The 20,593-nt window shown below is 41.7% G+C and overlaps 1 pseudogene; it reads left to right on the forward strand.

Annotated features, from left to right (window-relative positions):
• Positions 1-18,022: 18,022 nt before the first annotated feature.
• On the forward strand, positions 18,023-19,836 carry LOC143670562 (heterogeneous nuclear ribonucleoprotein Q pseudogene; annotated as a pseudogene).
• Positions 19,837-20,593: the final 757 nt, after the last annotated feature.

The following is a 20,593-nucleotide window of genomic DNA, read 5'->3' on the forward strand; positions in this document are numbered from 1 at the left end:
AAATGACCAACAGGTGCATTGCCCAAAATTCTACCCACTGGGAGGACCGCCCCCTGCCACTGTTCTTCAAGGACACCTGAGAAAAGTGCTGTAGTGCTGCAGCTGTCCACTTTCAGGTGATATCTGCATATCGTGCTGAACCATCTGTAAACCAAGCCCAAGTTTTCTCTTCCTCAGTCAATTCACTGTAATGAACTTCCCAAGAGGCCATAGCTCTGGTCTGGGAAAGAGAAGGTAATGTGGCAGGAGTGGAGATCATGGGCATTTGGGCCACTTCCTCATGTAATGTACTTGGGCCTGCAGGACCTGCTCTGGTCCTATCTCGTCTATACCATTTATATTTTATGTTGGAGTGCCACTGCACACACCCAACTTTATGGCTTGGTGGGTCAGACAACACCCAGTTCATGATAGGCAACTCAGGTCTCATGGTGACTTGGCAGCCCAAGGTTAAGTTTTCAGTCTCTAATAAGGCCCAGTTGCAGGTCAGAAGCTGTTTCTCAAAAGGAGAGTAGTTATCTGCAGCAGATGGGAAGGCTTTGCTCCAAAATCATAAGGGTTTTCATTCTCCTGTAAGGGCCTGCCAAATGCTCCAAACAACATCTCTATCTACCATCAACACTTCCAGCACCATTTCATCTGCTGGATCATATGGTCCAAGTGGGATAGCAGCTTGTACAGCAGCCTGAACCTATCAAAGAGCCTCCTTTTGTTCAGGTCCTCACTCAAAATTAGCAGCTTTTCTGGTAAGTCGATGAATGGGCCAGGGCCCAAATGAGGATATATTGTCACCAAAATCCAAAGAGACCAACTAAGCATTGTGCCTCTTTTTTGGTTGTAGAAGGGGCCAGATCCAGCAACTTATCCTTCACCTTAGAAGGGATATCTTGACATGCCCCACACCACTGGACACCTAGAAATTTCACTGAGGTGGAAGGCTTCTGTATTTTTGTTGGATTTATCTCCCATCCTGTGACACGCAAATGCCTGACCAGTAAGACTAGAGTTATTGCTAGTTCTCTTTCACTAGTTCGAGTCAACATGATATCATCAATATGATGGACCAGTGTGATGTCTTGTGGGAGGGAGAAATGATCAAGGTCCCTGTGGACAAGATTATGACATAGGGCTGGAGAGTTGATACACCCCTGAGGTAAGACAGTGAAAGTATATTGTTGACTTTGCCAGCTGAAAGCAAAGTGTTTCTGGTGGTCCTTACTAACAGCTGTTGAGAAGAAAGCATTTGTCATGTCAATAGCTGCATACCAGTATCAGGGGATGTATTGATTTGATCAAGCAATGATACCACATCTGGAACAGCAGCTGGCATCGGAGTTAGTACCTGGTTGAGCTTACAATAATCCACTGTCATCCTCCAAGACCCATTGGCTTTCTGCATAGGCCAAAAAGGAAAGTTGGATAGGGATGTGGTGGGAATCACCACCCCTGCATCTTTCAAGTCCTTAAAAGTGGTAGTCGTCTCTGCAATCCCTTCAGGAATTTGGTATTGCTTCTGATTTACTACTTTGTTAGGTAGAGGTAGTTCTAATGGCTTCCACTTGGCTTTTCCCACTATAATAGCCCTCACTGCATGAGTTAAAGAGCCAATATGGGGATTCTGCTAGTTGCTCAGTATGTCTATTCCAATTATACACTCTGGAATTGGGGAAATAACTACAGAATGGGTCCAGGGCCCCACTGGACCCACTGTGCAATGGATCTGAGCTAAAACTCCATCAATCACCTGGCTTCCATAAGCCCCCACTCTGACTGCTGGGCCAGAGTGACATTTTGGATCCCTTGGAATTAATGTCACTTCTGAACCAGTGTCTAATAATCCTGAACTATCTTATCATTTCTTCTTTCCCAATGCACAGTTACCTTGGTAAAAGGCTGTCAGTCTCCTTGGGAAAAGCTTGGAGGAAGATTAACAGTATTGATTTGTAGCAGTGTAACAGGGTTCCCCCCAAAGGGGCCTGACTTCCCCTTCATTCAAGGGGCTCTGGGTCTGTAAACTGTCTCAAGTCTGGAAATTGACTAAGGGGCCATGATTCTGTGTTTTTGTAACTTAAATTAGACTTCTGTTCACTTGACCTAGAACTATTTTGTTTATACAGCTTAGTCAAGAATTTAGTAAACTGCTTATCTTTTGTATTTCTATGTACCCCCGATTTACTTGCCACGAGTCTCTGTGAGTCAGGTTATTTTGACTACTGCTTTGAGTTTGCTGTCTATTATAATAGCCACATCCGCCTTGTCTTTGGTGTTTAACTGCTGCAATCTGAGTTCTGCCAACTTGGGTTCCAGGCATCCCCACTGTGTTTAAAGATTCCAGCTCAGTGACAGCAGTTCCCAGAGTAATATCTGACCTACAAAGATGTGCAACTACAGAGCTCTTCAGGGATGATGGTGCTAGTCTCACAAATTTATTTCTCACTGTTCTGGTAAAAGGTGCATCTTCTGGACATTCCTGGGGTGTAAGAGCAGGATTTGCCTGATAAATCCACTCTAACATTCCAATCTCTCTAAGCCTCTGGATCCCCTCATCTACATTATACCAGGGCAGTTCTGACATTTCAACCTCAGGTAATGTTGCCCACCTTTTGATCCTTGTTTCGGCCCACCATCCAAACAAGCAATTAATGCCTTTTCTAACCCCTTCAGCTATAACATTGAATGCGTAATCTCTGCTTAGTGGCCCATATCAATAAATTCAGCCTGATCTAGCCTCCCACCATTATCCCACACCTGTAAAATCCATTGCCACACATATTCCCCTGATTTCTGCATATATAAATTGGAAAACTCACACAGCTCTTTTGGAGTATAATGTACTGCCTTATATGTGATACTTTGTACCTCACCTATAGGGGCATGTTGGAACTTTAGCCTAGTTATAGGACTGGAGGAAATGAGGGATGGTGAGGGTGGGTCATGAAAAGAACTGAAAGCCTCTTTCAAGTCATTTGCTTCAGGGTATTCATTTGCAGTTTCACCTGGTGAAACAGGATTAATCACTCTATGATTAATCCCTTCAGGTGGAGTTTGAGTGGTCAACTCCTCAGGGCAGGCTGGAGATTGGGTGGCTATGTCCTCAGGGCATACTATTACAGTGTTATTTAGAGAAGACTCAGCATGACCTAGAGTTTCAACCTCGCCGCTGACATCATTATCCATCCACATGTTGCCATCCCATTTTTCAGGATCCCACTCCTTTCCAATCAATACCCTCACTTTAATGGCACACACCATCCAAGATTGAGATTTCAGTTTATGTTGTAAAGTTGCTACTTTAACAATGAGAGTGTGAGTCTGATTTTTGGAGACTTCAAGTTACAGCTACAGGAAATAAGATTTTCATTCAGGATACTCACAGAAACATCTATCTGTCAGATGGCACTTAAGTTTCTCGTTTGAAGCCTTAAGCTCATCTCTTTCACTCATTAATGTATACGTCGTATCTAACAACAACCAGCCAACCTCTCTATACTTCCTATTTCCACAGAACTCTGCAAAGGTGTCGAAAGCATTATCCCCCAGAGCCTGGGTTCATACAAGTGAAGCATTAGGAGAATCGAATGGTGATATTTTGACTATTTCTTTTGCCAACTCACTCCATGGATTAGCAATGTTATTCTGATTATGGGAATCAGAGTCCTTAGTGCCTTTGAGTCCAGTCAGAGTAGAAAACCATTCACAAAAACCCATTTTTAAGATTCTGTTTCTGAGGAACCTCTCCTGATACCAAGTTGTATTAGATAGGGTTCTCCAGAGAAACAGAATCGACAGGCAATATTTATAAATATAAAATTCATAAAAGTGCCTCATGTAACCATGGGAATGTAGAGTCCAAAATCTGTAGGGCAGGTTGTGAAGCTGATGAGTCCAATGGAGGGTCTAGATGAACTCCACAGGATAGGGTCGCTGGCTGAAGCAGAAAGAGAGCCTGTCTCTTCTGAATCCTCCTTAAAAGGCTTCCAGTGATTAGAGTAAGCATCACTCATTGCAGAAGACTTGCTCCTTGGCTGATTACAAATGGAATCAGCTGTGGATGCAGCTTATGACTCAATTCTATGAAATGTCCTCATTGCAACAGACAGGCCAGCACTTGCCCCACCAGACAAATAGGTACCACCACTTGGCCAAGTTGACACATGAACCTGACCATCACACCAAGTAGTGGTATTGCTGGGTCATATGGCAACTCAATATTTAGTTTCTTAAGGAACTACCAAACTGTCTTCCATAGTGGCTACACCATTATACATTCTCACCAGCTGTGCATAGTGTCCCAGTTTCTCCACATCCTCTCCAACATTTACAATTTTCTGTTTGTTTAATAGCAGCCATTCTTATAGGTGTGAGGTGGTATCTCATTGTAGTCTTGTTCTGCATTTCCCTTATAACCAGTGAAAATGAACATCACTTCATGTGCTTTTGAGCCATCTGTATTTGCTCTTCAGAGAAAATGCCTATTCATATATTTAGTCCATTTTATAATTAGATTGCTTGTTCTTGTATTCTTGAGTTGTATGATTTCCTTGTATATACAGGAAATGAATCCTTTGTCTGATACGTGATTTCCAAATATTTTCTCACATTGAGTTGGCTGTCTCTTCATCTTTTTGACAAAGTTTTTTGAACTACAGAAGCATTTGATTTTGAGGACTTCACATTTATCTATTCCTTCTTTTGTTCTTTGTGCTTTGGGTGTAAAGATTAGGAAGCTACCTTCTATTACTAGGTCTTGAAGATATTTCCATACATTTTCTTCTAGAAGCTTTATGGTGCCAGTTCTTGTACTTAGGTGTTTGATCCACTTCGAGTTAATTTTTGTGTAGAATGTAAGATAGGAATCATAGTATCATATCATATCATCTGCAAATAATGAGAGTTTTACTTTTTCCTTTCCAATTTGGATGCCTTTTATTTCTTTGTCCCACCTGATTGTTTGAGGTAGAACTTCTAGCTCAATGTTGAATAATAATGGTCACAGTGGGCATCCTTGTCTTGTTTCTGAACTTATGGGGAAAGATTTCAGTCTCTCTCCATTGAGTATGATACTGGCTCTCAGTTTTTCATATATTCCCTTTATCATATTGAGGTAGTTACATTTCATTCCTATCTTTTGGAACGTTTTTATCAGAAAACAATGCTGAGTTTTGTCAAATGCTTTTTCATAATCAGTTGGGATGAACATGTGATTTTTCCCCTTTGATTTGTTAATGTGCTGCATAACATTAATTGATTTTCTTGTGTTGAACCATCCTTGCATTCCTGGCATAAACTCCACTTGGTCATGGTGTATAATTTTAATGTGTTGTTGGATTTGATTTGCCAATATTTTATTGAGAATTTTTGCATCTATGTTCACTAGGGAGATTGGCCTATAATTTTCCTTCCTTATAGCATCTTTAACCAGTTTTGGTATTAAAATGATATTCACTTCATAAAATGAGTTAGGTAGAGTTCCTTTTCCCTCATTTTTTTTGGAAAAGTTTAAGTAGGATTGGTGTTAGTTCTTTTTGGAATGTTTGATAAAACTCCCCTGTGAAGCCATCTGGCTCTGGGCTTTTCTTTGTAGTAAGATTTTTGATGACTGATTGAATCTCTTTATTTGTGTTTGATTTGTTGAGATCTATTTCTTCCTGAGTCGGTGTAGCTTGTTTGTGTGTCCCCAGGAATTTGTTCATTTCATCTGAGTTGTCTAGTTTTTTGGCACTTAGTGGTTCATAGTATCCTCTTATGATTTCTTCTATTTCTTCAGGGTCTGTGGTAACATACCCCTCCTTATTTCTGATTTTGCTTATTTGCATCCTCTCTCTTTTTTCTTTGTCAGTCTTGCTAATGGCCCATCAATTTTATTGATTTTCTCAAAGAGCCAACTTTTGGTTTTATTGATTCTTTCTCTTTTTTTTTTGTTCTCCCATTCATTTATCTCTGCTTTAATCTTTGTAATTTTCTTCTTATATTTCCTTTGTGGTTAGTTTGCTATTCGTTCTCAATTTCCTCCAGGTGAACTGCTAAGTCCTTGATTTTGGCTCTTTCTTGTTTTTTAATATAGGCATTTAGGGCAATAAATTTCCCTTTCAAAACAGCCTTTGCTACATCCCATAAGTTCTGGTAAGTTTTGTTCTCATTTTCATTCATCTCCAGATAGGTACTGATTTCTCTAGCAATTTCTTCTTTGACCCACTGGTTGTTTAAGAGTGTTATTTAATTTGTGAATGCTCTCATTCTTTGCTGGTTATTGAGATCCTGGTTCATCCCATTGTGATCAGAGAAAGTACTTTTAAGAATTTCAATGTTTTAAAATCTATAAAACACTTTTTTTGTGCCCAAGCATATTATCTATCCTGGAGAATATTCCATGAGCACTAGAGAAGAATGTATATCCTTATGCTTTGTGGTGCAATGACTTATATATGTCTATTAGGTTTAATCCATTTATCAAGTTATTTAATTTCTCTATTTCCTTGTTGATCTTCTGACTGGTTGTTTTATCTATAGAGGAGAGTGGTGTGTTGAAATCTCCTACTATTATTGTTGAAACATCTATCGCTTCCTTCAGTTTTGCCAATGTCCGTCTTATTTCCTCTGGAGCTCCTTGATTGGGAACTAAACATTCATGATTGTTACATCTTTTTGGTGAACTGACTCTTTAATTAGTATATAGTGTCCTTCTTTGTCTCCTATGATATCTTTACATTTAAAGTCTATTTTATCCAATGTCAGTATAGCTACTCCTGCTTTCTTTCAACTATAACTTGCATGGAAATCTTTTTTCCATCCTTTCAATTTGTATCCTTGTGTCTAAAATGAGTCTCTTGTAAGCAGCATATTGCTGAATTATGTTTCTTAGTCTATTCTGACAATCTGCACCTTTTAATTGGTAAGTTTATTCCATTAACATTCAAAGTTATTGCTGAAAAGTTGTTTCTTGATTCCACCATCTTATATTTGTATTTTATTTGTCAGTTCTATATATTCTTTTCCTTCTTTCTCTTTATAGTCTTTAAAACACCCTTAGTGGTACTCTTCAATTCTGTGCCTTCCTCCAGACCTCCTTCTCCTGTTTTTTTTTTCAGCTGGCAAAACTCCTTTTAGTATTTCTTGTAAGGCCAGCCTCTTGTTGACAAATTCTGTCAGGACTTCTTTGTCTATGAAAACTTTAATATCTCCCTCAATTTTGAAGGACAATTTGGCTGAGTACTGGATTCTTGGCTCAAAGTCTTTCTCTTTCAGGATCTTGAATACATCATACCACTGCCTTCTTGCTTCCAGGGTGCTAGTTGAATAGTCTGAGATGTGTATTATTTACTTTCCTTTGTATGAAGTAGATTGTTTTTCTTTTGCTGCTTTCAGGATTTTCTGCTTCTCTTCAACATCTGACAGACTGATTAGTATGTGCCTTGGGGAAGACCTATTTGGATTTATTCTGTTTGGAGTTCATTGGGATTCTTTGACTTGCATACTTATGTCTTTATGAGCATTGGGATGTTTTCCCCCATTATATCTTCAACTACTCTTCCTAGCCCTTTACTCCTCTCTTCTCCTTCTGGGAGACCAATGATTCTTATATTTGCATGCTTTGTTTTGTCTATCATTTCCCTAAGATCCAATTCAAATTTTTCCATCTTTTTTGCCATTTGCTGTTTTAAGTCTTCGAAGTCAGTTTTCCTGTCCTCTATAGCACTTATTCTTTCTTCTGTCTCTTCAAATCTGGTGTTGTGTGCCTCTAGTATATTTTTTTATTTGGCCAACAGAGTCTTTAATCTCTATGTTATCTGCCATTTTTCTATTTATTGTTCAAATTCCTCTTTATGCTCTTCTACTGTCTTCTTGATCTCCTTTATGTCACTTGGTATCCCACTTATTTTATTAAGTAGAGTTGTATGGATATCTTTGATGAGTTGTTCCAATGCCTGTGTATCCTTTGGTGTTTTAATTTGGTCATTATGCAGGGCTGTATCTGTCTGAATTATGATATGCTTACTGATCTTCTGTTGTTTCTGTGGCATGTAAATATCTTGATTGATTTACTTTGGGAGTTGATTTCTTTCAGTAGTGTCCATGCTTGTTTTTGTGGGATGGATGTATAGCAGGGAGCAGGGTATGGGGCAGAGCACTCAGTGTGGTGATTTGTTTCAGGGCAAGTATAGGCACATATAGGGGCTGTTACACTGATGCTTGTGAACATGGGTACCCAGCAACCAGGGAGGATGTAGCCGTGCATGTGCACTGGTCCTGGGGGCATAGCACTGGTGTGTGGTGGTCCAAGACACAGGGCCCTTTGTGTACCTGCCTAGAGCTGTGGCAGCAGGTCACTATTATGCTTTCATGTTTCGGGGGCAGATGTGACCTGGCTGTGCTGGGAAGTATGACTGAGGGCCATGTGCATGTGTAGTTCTAGGACTGCTGTGAAATGCAGTTCCCAGAGCTGAATGATGTGAGTGGGGGTCTGTGTGCATGCATGGGCCTAGGAGTGCCATAAACTGATGTGAAGAGCTCAGGGAGGACAAGATGAGGCTGTGTGACACTATGGATGGAAGTAGCAGTTGCCTGGGTATGCAGGTTAGTGCTCACAACCTTTATGTGTTGACAAAAGCCTGCAGGGAACAGGGAGGGGGCATAGTACTCAGGAGGGGTACAGGAGAGGTGGGTTGGGCAGCACTTGGGGTTTGGGGTAGGGGCAGGTATGTGGGCTGGTAGGGTGGGGGCACCTGGAATGCGGGAAATGGGAGCAGGTGTTGTGGTTCATTTGCATGGGTTGTGGGGTGAGTTGCTGTTCACAGGACTGCACTGGTGAGGGTAGCACACCCAAGGAATGCAACCTGCCTTACTTCCTAGTCTCTGGCTCACATCCATGCAGTTCTGCAGGCTTCATACCTCCACACCTCCATGCCAGACTCCAGCTTTCTGCCTCTCAGTTGCTTGACCTCTGCAACCAGGGATGCCCCACGTGATGCAGAAGGCTCTCCCAGGTCAGCCACACTCCTGAATTGCCACCTCAGTCACCCTCCTGTCCCTTCTCTAATTTTTCTGTGGAGCAGGGTTAATCTGAAGCTACTGTATTAGGCCATCTTCCCAGAAGCCCCAACTTAAGCTCTTAATTGACAAACCCAAGGAGCAGGAGTCTGGCTCTGTAAAGTCATTTTTTGTTTTTTGCTTTTTTCCTACTCCTTAACAGCTCATTAGATAGAACTGGAAGTGCTCTCAGGCTACAGCACTGCCCCATGCAAGGGTGGAATTAAATTTGTTTGAGAGACAAAGCAACTAGTCAGGTGAAAGGGGTCAATTCCCTAAAGGGTGTGTCTTCCCAAAGACGAAAGTGGGGCCCAGTTTAAGTGGAATACCTCCTTTAAGAAACTCAGTCCCCAGGGACTGGAAAACTGAAGCAATTAAAACCATCCTACAGCATCATCTCTGTCTCAGCAATGCCCCTGACAGTGAGAGTCCACTGAAATTAAAGGTATCACATCACCTTATGCTGGTGGGAAGCTGCAGGCAGACAAGTGCCACATGCTAGGCAGGATGGGAAAAGCACAGGAAAATCTGTCAATCTACTGGGTTTCAGCCTCAGGGAAAATTGATGCTGATACTCTTCCCTCTTGAGATGTGGGCCTGTCTGGGATGGGAAAATGTGACTGGGGTCTGTAATATCTGAGGAGACCCTCCTCAAAAAAAGAGGTTCCATATAGGCAGGGCAAAAAACAGAAAAACAAGATTTGAGAAAGTCTTATCAGTTAAACAGAACCTATGCTAGAGGTCTAGAATAAGTCAGACTGAATATAAAAGAACAGATATAGAACAAAGCCATCCAACAAAAAAATCCTAGGTAAAAGAGTGAAAACTACCTCCAATATAAAATAATTAAGGAAATCAAATGCATAGATGCCAGCAAAAAATAACAAGTCATACTAGGAAAACTGAAGATATGGCCCAAAGGAACAAGCAAACACTTCAAATGAGATACAGGACTTGAAGCAACTAATTCAGGATGTTCGAACAAACATGGAAAATGTCATGAAAAATCAAATCAACAAGTTGAAGGAGTATATAAAGAAGACATTGGGTGAACAAAATGAAGAACTCAAAAGTTTGAAACAACAAATCACAGAACTTATGGGAATGAAAGGCACAATAGAAGAGATGAAAAAAGCAATGGCAACTAACAATAGATGTGAAGAAGAAGAATGGATTAGTGTGCTAGAAGGCTGGACACCTGAAATTTGACACACAAAAGAAAATATAGGAAAAAGAATGGAAAAATATGAGCAGGATCTCAGAGAATTGAATGACCATATGAATCAAACAAATATACATGTTGTGGGTGTTCCAGAAGGAGAAGAGAATAGAAAAGGAGGAAAAAGACTAATGGAGGAAATAATCACTGAATATTTCTCATCTCTTATGAAAGACATAAAATTACAGATCCAAAAAGTGCAGTATACCCCAAACAAAATAGATCCACATAGACTCACTCCAAGACACTTCTAATCAGATTGTCAAATGTCAAGGAGAAATAGAATTTTGAAACCAGCAAGAGAAAGAAATCCATCACATACAAAGGAAACCCAATAAGATTATGTGGATTTCTCAGCAGAAACCATGGGGGCAAGAAGACAGTGGTACAATATTTTGTTTTATAATTTAAGGCAAATTTTAATAGATTTATAAAAATAATATATACAAAACATGTTAGACTAACCATCATCACTATAAAATACACTTTTTACATATCATGATGCCCACTTTAACTGGACATGTTATCCATGAGCTGAGATGTCAGCACCATTATGGGGGGCTCTTGTGCCACAGCAGTGCTTCAAAGCTGATGTCATTTGAGGAACTGAGGGCAGTTCCTCCCTGGCCTCTGCTTTCAGGGGGCTGAGACTCCAATGGGTGCAGAGCTCTGGCTCTGTAGCGAATGCTCAGGAGCTGACCTGGTGCTGCTGTGGGGTCCTGGCACTTCATGGCATGACCTACTGCATGCACTCACTGCCAAGTGAAGTGCCGATGTGATGCTAAGGACAGAGGGCTAGCATTAACACTAAACATGCCAGCAAGGAATAACATGTCATTAAATTGTATTTGGTTTGAATGGAGTTAAGAAAATGACATTTTAAATATTTAAAATCGGTTTATATAAAAGGTCAAAATTATTCAGGGTTCTGGAAAGCAACAGATGCAATACAGGTCAATTTAAATTTTTTTCCATAAATAGGCTTGATAAACAGATACTCATAACAAAAAAGTACAATGGATAAAATGGCCCCAAGCCTCTACTGGCTGCATGAGGACACAACTGCACACATGATTCAGCAGGTAAACTGTAGTAACCACTCACTCAGACATGAGTGATCAAAGGGGTTTGTCCATCCATCTGCATGTGACTCTGGACATGTGGGTAAGTAGGAAGAACCACAGAGAACTGACCTCATCCATCTGGTTTTCAGATGCAAGTCAGATTCAATTTTTGAAATCTGAGTCTTCAGGTCTCTTAGATGGTTAAGTTTTCTAAGCTGCCCACAGCACCTACAAGGCTTTCTCAGGAGGGCATACATGAATGACACTTGGTGGTATAAGCTTCTTGTGTCACCAGGGCTATGTGGGAGGTAGTAGGGGCTGTGGAATCCAGGAGATTCCAGCACCATAGAGTCTCTGGCCTGTGGTGGCCCTGCACTCAGCCCCAGAGCCCCCATCCCCCAGACCATCCACAAAAGGGACAAACTGCCCTCTGATTGTCACTGCAGACAGCAGCAATTGGTACTGCAGTCCAGAAAATGGGTCCTTTTTAGTGTCCATTTTGGCTCTGCCCCACTGCCCTGACCTTGCCAGATCTTCTGGAGACAGCCAGAAAAGGGAAACCCCTGAGCTGCTACCAGAATCTGGAGAGGAGAAACTGTTCTTATTATACTTGGGGGGAGGGGGGCACACTCTAAGCCACCCCTACCTCTGCAGTGGGCACCTTTTCCTCATTTAGGCCATTGATCAGCTTTACTAGAAAGAGAGCACGTGGTCCATGCCAGCCCAGGCTGAGAAACGCTAGGCAATCCAGAGCAGGCCAGCCAGACCGGGCGAACTACCAGGAAAATACAGTTCAACCAGAGTACACCATTTTGATTGTGCATGGCTGGAATTAGGCTCATTTGGGTAAAACATAAGCTTTTTAAAAAGGCTAAATAAAGTGAATTCAGTGTTAATAAAAAGGCACCCAAGCGCCAGGCCTGGAACAATAGTGTTTTATTTTCACAGAACAGGCCCAGCCAGCAGAGGAGTGGTTCTCAGCAGTCACCATGACTTGGTGCCGCCATGCAGGCCAGGCCACCTGTGGGCCCAGCAGAGATTTGGGCTGGTACAGGGGCCATGAAGCAACTTCTCCAACATTTCCCTTTGGTTCATGTCACAGACGTGGAAAAAGGAAGCCATCTGAAGGAAAAACTACCTTCTATAACCAGCTCAAAGACTGAGAACTCACCTGTTAGGTTGAGTTAGTTTTCCAATTCTACTTGAAATGAGCTACAAAATCACCTTTCCATTATGGTCCGAGAAAGCCCATTATGAATGAGGTGGAGTCTTTAAGGTCTTTAAGGTAAGAATGTCACCATGGCATACTAAGATTATTCTGCTGAATACTGAAGAAAAGTTTTTTTAAGGGGGAATACAGTTCCACAGGTCAAAATCAACTATAAGAGCAGTTCTCAGCCTGGTCCTTGCAGGCAGGATCCTAATCAGCTCCAGGCCTGATTTCTGAGTTGTACCTCATTTCCTGCCCCTCACTACACATGGACATCCATTCCTAGGAGAATTCACCCTCGCAGGATACTTGAGAACTCCCTTATTTCTGGTAACAACCTGCTTCTTCCTGGTGTGACCTGGGAGATTCAATTATTGAAAAAAGTGACTCTCTTTCAACTCTCCCAGATACTGGTTCACCTGGATGTGAGCTAGGTGATGTCTGGTGTGAGTACAATGCTGAGTGCCCTGTGTTCTCATGGGTATGGCATGCACTCTTCAGAGCCGGTGAAGGACCCTAGGCATGGAGCCCCAGGCTTGATCTGCATGTGTGAGGGACCACAGGGTGCTTCAGGCAGTCAGGAGCCCACACTGAAGGTGTGTAACTGGAAGACAGCTCAACACTGTCCGAAAATCAAATGACCTATTTTAATATGCTAACCTGAACACCAGATAACCAAGCAAGTTCTAGAGAATTCTGGAGGGAGAGACACAGCTGTGAAACAGTGAAGACTCATGAAAACAGGTCTCTGGTGACCTGAAGTCTTCTCTCAGCAGAACATCCGAAGGAGCCACAGTGCAGTGGGATGCTGAGGCAGGGGAGTGTGTGTCTCCAGCCCCTCACCATGCATAGGCTCTGTCTAAGTGTCTGACCTTAACATCTTTCTCTGAACACAAGCTTAAAAGGCATGACTCCTGCATTTAAAGTCCTGTTAACAGAGCAGGTTTCAGCTCCTGAATGATCTAAACAGAATCTAATCAGCTCCTTTTCTCTGGAAACAGGGCCCTCTTATCTTCAAGGTCCAACACAGTGCCTCACAAAAGGTAGAGATAAAAAACCAAGTCAGGTAATCCATCACCTTTCAGGTGGTCTTTGCAATTTCTCTTCTCTGGTGCCACTTTCATAAAGGCACTCAACCCTCTAAGCGCAGACCTGGCATAGATTTACAGTCCAGAGCCAGTTCCCCCAAATGCGAGGACTTACAAGAAACACAATAGGCACACATTTAAGGATGGCAGGAACATTCAAGCTGGTCACCTCATTTCACCTCCCTTGGGCATCTGGACAAGAGTTAAGGTAGCCTTTGCTGAAATGGTTTGTCTTTTTTCTTCAAAGGAAAGCAAGAAATCATTTAAGAATGAAGTTGTTAAGCACATCTAATATATCTGAGCAAGAAGAGGGCATCAAAAGATCTGAAGGGACTGCCTAACACAGTGAAAGACTTAGCAAGACTTCTTCTCTTCAGATACTTCAATCAGAGGAAAGCCCATGACCACTCTATCTCTTAGGGATGACTGTGGGTCACAGTGTGGGCAGACTTTGTGGGCCAGGCTAACCCAGAATCCCACAAGCCTGGAGGGACTACAAAGATTATCTACTTCAGAGGCTCTTGACTGTGGCTGAACATTAAAATCACCTGGGGTAAAAAAAAAATTCACATTTGCATGTGTCTGCATAAATTGTGTATTTGACTGGTACAGGCTGGTGCAGGCACAGGCCCTTTTCAAAAGTGTCTCAGGTGATCCTATTCTGTAGCCAGGGTTGAGAATCTGTACCTCAGTTAACTTTTACAAATGAAGAAACAGACTCAAAGAGCTGAACTCACAGCCATATGGGTAGCTGAGAGAAGAGTAGGACCATGCCGGCACTTTTCCCAGGTGTTTTCTGACTTACCTACTTGCGGGCCACTCAAGCCCTACATAAATGAACACTGCAGCCTTGTGCTCAAGGGCCAGTGAATGTCACGTGGGAAATGAGAGTCAGTCCTTTCAGGGTTCTGGGCAGGCTGGTGCTCAACACCAAGCTAGGCCAAAGACTAGGAATTGGTGCTTCCTGTGAATGGCTACTCCCACCCCCACCCCCCGCGGCTGGGATAAGCACTACCACGCAGTGGTACCCACCTGCATTCCTCCACTTCCTACAGGTCTCTGGCTCTCATAACATCGATGCCAATGCCACCAGGGATGTCTCCTGGGACCTCTTTGGGCCCTGACAGAGCAGACTCCCTCAACTGGGTGTGTAGTACTGTGATTTCTTGGGTTGTGTTTGAGGCTTTCCTGCAAAACAATGACACTTTTGGTGCATCTCCTCGGTACCAGGTGGCATTTAGTGCTTGGAAACAAAGCTGTCATTAACAAGTAAGGAACCTCTAGTAAAGTTATGATGAGAGTTATTTGCTCTGAATTTTACTTAAAAATTAATTTGGGGTTGGTTTTGTATGCTGAGTGAACTTCTTTTCTATAGTAAGCAGAGAAAACTAAGGACCATCTTAATAAACAACCTGAGACTCAGGTGGTCATGTCTTCGAACACCCAGCTACTGCTAATACAGCAGGCAAAGTGAAAGTGGGAGGATTCCAAACTGCTAAGTGTCTGTCCCCAGGAGCCCCAAACCCCTCAACCAGTCATAACTAAATACCTTACTTCAAGGTTAGTTTTTGATCTTGGAGTTAAAACAACCTGACTCATTTTTCTTTAATCAAAGGAGTTAAAAACTTACAAGAATAAGAATTATAGATATCTTTATAAATTACACAACAATTACACAGATATTTGAAACAATTTCTCTACAAACATGAGTTGAAAATATATTTCAGTAAATAACCTACGTGTTTTTAATGTGTAAACAGTCTAACTATGAGGAACTATCTCGTTTTTAGGGACTTTATTGTTACATCTTTGTAGTTATAGATGAAGCACAACTACCTTCTGTTTCTCTAACATATCAAGGGAAAAAGACAATATTCATGGATAATGGTGAAATTTACAAAAGAAAAAAACCTAAGGTCTTGGAGACAAAAATGGCTACAATCTATAAAAGAAAGTTGCATATGATTTTTATTTTGCCTTGCAAATAGTTTTCTTCTTCGCCAATAAAAATAAGTCACAGAATTTAGAGCTGGAGAGTTCTTTAAGGACCTTCTAATTCACCCTGGTCATTATTAAAGAGGAGGAAGCTCAATCTTGGCAAAGCTCAGTGGCTCTGTGACTGTCACAGCTTAGCCCCTGAGCCAGGCAGAGCACCCCTCTGGTTGCCCTGCCCCATCTTCTTTCCAGTATCCTGGATTCCCACTGCTTCTGGTTTTGAAGTGAACTAATAGTGTCTAAAGGGAAAAATAGGCTCAGTGACAGGCAGACCTGAGACCCGTGAAGAAGGTGTTCAAACAATTCCACCAGTTGCACGAACAGTGAGCAGAGTCTTCTCCAACAAGCCCAGGGAAACCATCCCCACCACACATGAGGCACAGTTTCCACTTACTCTAAGGTTTGAACCTTGGTACACTTGGAGGATGGGCCTGTGGATGTGGGCAAATGATGCTGGCTGCCCTGTGGACTGGGTCCCTCAGACTACAGATGGGGGCACCAGCTAGGAGCTCTGGCAGGGGTGGTCTTCATTTTAGATATGGCCATTGACACTAATCCTGGGTCTCATCCTTTCAACTTGCAAGGAACCATGGAAAACAGTACAAAAGCAACAACTTTCTTTTTCCAGTCCAAACAAAGACAGCCCATACCCTAGCAAGCACTGACTCAAATCCCTGAGCACTAAAGAGAAAAAGAATTCCCTGTTCTCTCCTAATTAAAAATACTGGGATAACAAGGATGACTCAGAAGCAGATCTTTTCAACCCCTTCTCCTGGGTCAACATCTGCCACATGGTGGTTGTTTAGCTGGCTGGCCAAAAGTGAACACAGGCAAGATGTGAAAGGACACAGGAGAAGGGGCCCAGGGCATGTTAGTAAGCTGTAGTGACTTTCTGGCACCAGTTACAGATGGAACTTACTTTTTTTTTTAATGCCAGGAAAAGTCCCAAACCAGACAGACTTTTTAGTAAAGTAAAACACAAAGGGAAACAGTTTGGAATACAATATATTTTTAAACAGTGAAAGACACCTGGCAGGTAACTGAACAAGTTAACTGAACTTGAGATTTACCTGTTCACATCAACATTCACTGCCTTTCTACCCAGAGAACTCTATCTGATTGTGTTTACTTGTAGTGTGTATATATTAATGGAAGCAAGAGACCTGGGGAAGAATCAGACTTAAAGGAGCTGAAAACAGGAATGAGCTGTCTAAAGGAGGGTGTAGCTGCAATTTGGAAAAACTCCAATTCCTCCCAAGTTTGTGAAATTCCTGACAGGTCAGCTGTGAGGATCTCACCAAGCAGCTGGGCCATTAGCAAGAACTTTTTAGTAATACTGTATGCTTTTGGAAGCAGAACCATGGAGGTGAGAAGGCAGTGGTATGATATATTTAAGATTCCAAAAGAAAAAAACTGTGAACCAAGAATTCTATATCCAGCAAAATTGTCCTTCAAAAATGAGGGGGAGAGCGTGCATGGGTGGTTGAGTGGTAGAATGCTTGCCTTTCATGTGGGAGACATGAGTTTGATTCCTGGACCATGCCTCCCCTCCCCCCAAAAGTGAGAAGAGGTTAAAATATTTTCAGACAATCACTGAGAGAATTTGTGACTAAGAGACCTGCTCCACAGGAAATACTAAACAGTACACTACAGGCAGATAGGAAAAGGTAGAAGAGAGAGGTCTGGAGAAGAGTATAGACATGAAAACTATCTGTAAAGGTAAAAAGATTAAAAAAAGTTAGACATTACATATAAAATCCAAAAGACAAAATGGTAGAAGAAAGTACTGCCTTTACAGTAATAAAATTAAATATTAATAGATTAAATTCCCTAATCAAAAGACATAGACTGGCAGAATGAATTAAAAAACAGGACTCAGGAGGCATAGGCTGTGTCATCATGTCAGGGTGGGGGAGAGGGAAGAGAGGAGCCTACTGGGCAGGGACTCAGGGACTAGGCCCAGAGAAGAGGGAGGGAGCCAGCTAGCAAGCAAGCAAGAAGAGTGAAGGCAGCCACTAGTGTCTAAGCTACTGGGGACTAGAGAGAGAGATCAGTGTGGGAAAGAAGCAAGGAGGGAAGAAAGACCATGAGAGGAAGGCAGACAGAGGCTAGTGGTAATAGTAGGGGGAGAAGGACCAGCTGGAGGAGGGCAGAGGCTTGAGGGAATGAGAGAAGCAGACACATTCGGGAGGGGAGGAAAAGGGGGGTCATGTGGGGGTGCGCGCACCTGGACCTGGAGCACGCTCAGCGAAGAGTGGAACTGGATCAGGTTTGCTGCCAGCTGAGTGAGCTTCGGCCCCCATTTTACAACAGCTCCACTCGCAACGGACACAGGGAGCAACAAGCACGCATTTCCTGCAACCAGATCCCCTCTGACAGGATTCCTCCTCCGCAGCCCAACAGGGAGATCTCTGGAAACATGGCTACAGAACATGTTAATGGAGATGGTACTGAAGAGCCCATGGATACTATTTCTGCAGTTATCCATCCAGAAAATTTTCGGACATTGCTTGATGCTGGTTTACCACAGAAAGTTGCTTAAAAAATAGATGAAATTTACATTGCAGGGCTAGTTGCACATACTGATTTAGATGAAAGAGCTATCAAAGCTTTAAAAGAATTCAATGAAGACAGTGCATTGGCAATTCTTCAACAGTTTAAAGACAGTACTCTCTCTCATGTTCAGGACAAAAGTGCCTTTTTATATGGAGTCATGAAGACTTACAGGGAGAGAGCAAAACAGGGGACCAAAGTAGCGAATTCTAGCAAAGGACCAGATGAGGCAAAAATTAAGGCATTCTCATAAAGGACAGGCTACACACTTGATGTGACCATTGGACAGAGGAAGTGTGGGGACCACCTCCAGATTCCATTTATTCAGGTCAGCAGCCTTCTGTTGGCATGGAGGTATTTATAGGGAAGATCCCAAGAGATCTATTTGAAGATGAACTTGTTCCTATATTTGAAAGAGCTGGACCTATGTGGGATCTTTGTCTGATGATGGATCCACTCACTGGTCTAAATAGAGGTTATGCATTTGTTACTTTTTGTACAAAAGAAGCAGCACAGGAGGCTGTTAAATTGTATAATAATCACAAAATTTGTTCTGGAAAACATATTTGTATCTGCATCTCAATTGTCAATAATAGGCTTTTTGTGGGCTCTATTCCTAAGAGTAAAAGTAAGGAACAGATTCTTGAAGAATTTAGCAAGGTAACAGAGGGTCTTACAGATGTTGTTTTATACCACCAACCAGATGACAAGAAAAAAAAAGCAGAGGCTTCTGCTTCCTTGGATATGAAGATCACAAACAGCTGCACAGGCAAGACGTAGGTTAATGAGGGGTAAAGATCCTGATCCTGAGGTTATGGCAAAGGTGAAAGTGTTGTTTATAGGCAAGCCTGCCAATACTGTAACGGAAGAGATTTAAGAAAAAGCATTTAGTCAGTTTGGGAAGCTAGAGTGCATGAAGAAACTAAAATATGCTTTCATTCATTTTGATGAGCAAGATGGTGCTGTCAAGGCTATGGAAAAAATGAATGGTAAAGACTTGGAGGGAGAAAATATTGAAATTGTTTTTGCAAAGCTACCAGATCAGAAAAGGAAAGAAAGAAAAGCTCAGAGGCAAGCAGCAAAGAATCAAATGTATGATGATTACTATTATGGCCCACCTCATATGCCCCCTCCAACAAAAGGTCGAGGGTGTGGAGGTAGAGGTGGTTATGGATATCTTCTAGATTATTATGAATATGAAGACTATTATAATTATTACACTTATGATTACCATAACTATCGTGGTGGATATGAAGATTCAGACTACGGTTATGAAGATTTTCAAGTTGGAGCTAGAGGAAGGGGTGGTAAGGAGCAAAAGGTGCTGCTCCATCCAGAGGTTATGGGGCTGCTCCTCCCTGTGGTAGAGCCAGTTATTCATAGAGAGGAGCTCCTGGATCAGCAAGAGACATTCATGGTGCGAGAGGAGGTGTCCAACAATAAAGAGGCTGTGGGGTACATGGTGTGAGGGGTGGCCATGGTGGAAATGTAGGAGAAAAACATAAAGCTGATGGGTACAACCAGCCAGATTCCAAGTGGCACCAGACCAATAATCAGAGCTGGGGCTCCCAATCCATTGCTCAGCAACCACTCCAAGGTGGTGATCGTTCTGGTGACTATGGTTACAAATCTGAAAGCCAGAAGTTTTATCAGTATACTTTTGGGCAACAGTGGAAGTAGAGAACAGTAGGGCTTCTGTGAAATTGGAGACTGACAGGTTGATCAAAAACTGATTGGCCTTAAATCTGAATGGGTGCTGCTATAATTTGTGACATCTGGCAAGATTTCCCTTTAATGTATATATTTAAACAATCTGCTTGGAAACGAACATAGCCACACTTCCAACTGCTTCTGGTGAACTGATTTTATTTTTGTTTTTAATTTTTTTAAATAAAGGTATTCTTAGATATTGAAAGAAATAGTTAATGAGTTTGCATTCCTGCTTGAAAAAAATTTGGCTCATGTCCATTTGGCTGTAGTGTTTATGCAATGTTTCCAGTAGTATTTAGATTTGGTCTCTTGAAAGGTAGTTGATTAAAAATGAGACTGTCTTTAATATCTTGTATCAGAAAAACCATTTGTATGTTACCAACTTAAATTGCTAAAATAAGGTAAATTGATACAAAACTGCTCTTTTTAATTTAGAACTTTGACCTAATCTGGTTTTTCAAAACCATTTTGACTACTTGTATTCTTTATGCTGTTGTTTATTTCAATAAAAAATTCACACTTAAATGTAAAAAAAAAAAAAACAGGACCCATCTATAAACTGTCTACATGAGACTCATTTTAGAACTAAGGACAAAAATAGGTTGAAGGTGAAAGATTGGGAAGAGATATTTCATGCAAACAGTGATCAGAAAAGAGCAGGAGCATCTATACTAATATCTGACAAATAAGACTTCAAAGGTAAAACAATTAAAAGAGACAAAGAAGG

Source organism: Tamandua tetradactyla, chromosome X (assembly GCF_023851605.1).
Source record: "Tamandua tetradactyla isolate mTamTet1 chromosome X, mTamTet1.pri, whole genome shotgun sequence".
Classification (NCBI taxonomy): Eukaryota; Metazoa; Chordata; class Mammalia; order Pilosa; family Myrmecophagidae; genus Tamandua; species Tamandua tetradactyla.